Source organism: Arachis duranensis, chromosome 3 (assembly GCF_000817695.3).
Source record: "Arachis duranensis cultivar V14167 chromosome 3, aradu.V14167.gnm2.J7QH, whole genome shotgun sequence".
Taxonomy (NCBI): domain Eukaryota; kingdom Viridiplantae; phylum Streptophyta; class Magnoliopsida; order Fabales; family Fabaceae; genus Arachis; species Arachis duranensis.
The window spans coordinates 32,665,544-32,669,271 of NC_029774.3; positions in this window are offsets into that span (position 1 = coordinate 32,665,544).

Genomic DNA, 3,728 nt, shown 5'->3' on the forward strand with positions numbered 1-3,728 from the left:
TGATCCAAAGCAAAAAGAGTGTGCTTAAGAACCCTGGACACCTCTAATTAGGGACTCTAGCAAAGCTGAGTCATAATCTGAAAAGGTTCACCCAGTCATGTGTCTGTGGCATTTATGTATCTGGTGGTAATACTGGAAAACAAAGTGCTTAGGGCCACGACCAAGACTCAAAAAAGTAGCTGTGTTCAAGAATCAACATACTTAACTAGGAGAATCAATAACACTATCTGAACTCTGAGTTTCTATAGATGCCAATCATTCTAAACTTCAAAGGATAAAGTGAGATGTCAAAACTGTTCAGAAGCAAAAAGCTACAAGTCCCGCTCATCTAATTAGAACTAAGCTTCATTGATGTTTTGGGATTTATAGTATATTCTCTTCTTTTTATCCTATTTGATTTTTAGTTGCTTGGGGACAAGCAACAATTTAAGTTTGGTGTTGTGATGAGCGGATAATTTATACGCTTTTTGGCATTATTTTTAGGTAGTTTTTAGTAGGATCTAGCTATTTTTAGGAATGTTTTTATTAGTTTTTATACAAAATTCACATTTCTGGACTTTACTATGAGTTTGTGTATTTTTCTGTAATTTCAGGTATTTTATGGCTGAAATTGAGGGACCTGAGCAAAAATCTAATAGGAGGCTGACAAAGGACTGCTGATGTTGTTGGATTCTGACCTCCCTGCACTCGAAATATATTTTCTAGAGCTACAGAACTCTAAATGGCGCGCTCTCAACGGTGTTGGAAAGTAAACATCTAGAGCTTTCCAGCAATATATAATAGTCCATACTTTGTTCAAGTTTAGACAACGCAAATTGGCGTTCAACGCCAGTTCCATGCTGCATTCTGGAGTAAAACGCCAAAAACACGTCACAAACCAGAGTTAAACGCCAAAAACACGTTACAATTTAGCGTTTAACTCCAAGAGAAGCCTCTGCACGTGCAAAGCTCAAGCTCAGCCCTAGCACACACCAAGTGGGCCCCGGAAGTGGATTTCTGCACTTAGACTTATTTCTGTAAATCCTAGTAGCTAGTCTAGTATAAATAGGACTTTTTACTATTGTATTTTGATCTTGGTATCAATCTTTTGGACGTCTAGTCTTTGACCATTCGATCTTTAGATCACATTTGGGGGCTGGCCATTCGGCCATGCCTGGACCTTCATCACTTATGTATTTTCAACGGTGGAGTTTCTACACACCATAGATTAAGGTGTGGAGCTCTAATGTACCTCGAGTATTAATGCAAAGTACTATTGTTCTTCTATTCAATTCACGCTTATTCTTATTCTAAGATATTCGCTGCACTTCAACATGATGAATGTGATGATCCGAGACACTCATCATCATTCTCACCTATGAACGCGTGCCTAACAACCACCTCCGTTCTACCTTAGATCGAGCACGTATCTCTTGGATTCCTTAATCAGAATCTTCGTGGTATAAGCTAGAATTATTGGCGGCCATTCTTGAGAATCTGGAAAGTCTAAACCTTGTCTGTGGTATTCTGAGTAGGATTCAGGGATTGAATGACTGTGACGAGCTTCAAACTCGCGATTGTTAGGCGTAGTGACAGACGCAAAAGAATCAATAGATTCTATTCCAACATGATCGAGAATCGACAAATGATTAGTTGTGCTGTGATAGAGCATTTGGACCATTTTCACTAAGAGGATGGGAAGTAGCCATTGACAACGGTGATGCCCTACATACAGCTTGCCATAGAAAGGAGTATGAAGGGTTGGATGAAGGCAGTAGGAAAGCAGAGATTCAGAAGGAACAAAGCATCTCCATACACTTATCTGAAATTCCCACCGATGATTTACATAAGTATCTTTATCTTTATTTTCTGTTTATTTATCCTTATATTCAAAAACCATTATTACCATTTGAATCCGCCTGACTGAGATTTACAAGATGACCAGAGATTGCTTCATACCAACAATCTCCGTGGGATCGACCTTTACACTCACGTAAGGTTTATTACTTGGATGACCCAGTGCACTTGCTGATTAGTTGTGCGAAGTTGTGAAGAATGTGAGTGAACCATAGTAGTGTGCACCAAGTTTTTGGAGCCATTGCTAAGAATTGTTCGAGTTATGAAAAGTGTAAATCACAATTTTGCCTATCAACGGTCAAAAAGGTTCAAGAATTTACTGGTCGGCTAGCAGCATTGTCTCGATTTTTGCCTTGTATAGCTCACCAATCGCATCACTTCTTCAAGGCGCTAAGGAAATAGGAAAATTTTGAATGGTCTGAGGAATGCGAAAAAGCCTTCACCGAGCTCAAAACCATTCTATCAGAACCACCTATACTTCACAAACTAGAATTGGGTAAACTGTTATACCTCTATTTATCTGTTACTAATCATGCTATCAGTTCTGTCTTGGTAACAGAAACAGGAAAGCAACACCATCCAGTATACTTCATCAGCAAGTCTCTCCAACAAGCTGAAGTCAGATACCCGAGGATAGAAAAACTCGCCTTGGCCTTAACAATAATGGCCAGACGTTTGTGGTACTATTTCCAGAGTCATACCATTATAGTAAAAATAGAACAGCCCCTCCGTCAAGTTCTGGCAAAACCCGAGCTTGACGGAAGACTCATCAAATGGTCAATCAAACTATCTGAGTATGACATCCAGTACCAATCACGAGGAGCTATAAAGTCTCAAGCACTGGTTGATTTTATTGCAGAGCTGATGGTAGACAAATCCAGTCCAACCATATCTAATTGGACACTATACGTCGATGAGGCTTCAAACAATAAGGGTTCTGGAGCTGGAATTCTGCTTGAAGACGAACAAGGGACAGCTCTAGAGCAATCCCTACAATTTACCTTCCATGCAAGCAATAACCAGGCAGAATACGAGGCACAAATAGCAGGACTAAAGCTGGCCCACACAATGGGCATAACACAACTAAACATCAAATGTGATTCCCTACTCGTGGTGCAACAGGTAACAGGTAACTTCCAGGTAAAAGATCCACTGTTAGAAAAATATAATGCTATTGTCAATAACCTTATTGGTGGTTTCCAAAATTTTGATATTTCCCACATACCTCGAGAACAAAACGATAGAGCTTATATTCTTTCGAAATTGGCAACAATTAGGAGTCAAACTAAAACTCCGATGATAAAACATTATTTTATGGTTTATATTGTGTTTGATTGAGTGGTTTTATCAAGCTTTTCACCCACTTATTCATATGATTAGCATGTATTTACAATTCCTTCCCAAATTGTTCTATGATTGAAAACTTGCTTCCTAAAGATCTTTTAATTGTATATTTTTATTCTCCTTTATACCATTCGATGCCGTGATATGTGTGTTAAGTGTTTCAGGCTTCATAGGGCAGAAATGGCTGAAAGAATGGAGAGGAAGTTTGCAAAAATGGAAGGAACATAAGAAATTGAGGAGATGTCCAGCGAGAAGCGACGCGGGCGCATGGCTCACGCGACCGCGCGAAATGGAAGAAATCACAGTGACGCGCTCGCGTGCCTGACGCGACCGCGCGGATTGGAAGTTGCACGAACGATGCGAATGCGTGGACGACGCACACGCGTGGTACGAAAAAACGCTAAGTGACGCGAACGTGTGGACGACGCGGCCGTGTGACGTACGTGATCTGCAGAATTACAGAAGTCGCTGGCACAGATTTTGGGCCGCATTTCAACCCAGTTTTTGGCCCAGAAATACAGATTAAAGTCAGGGAACATGCAGAAACT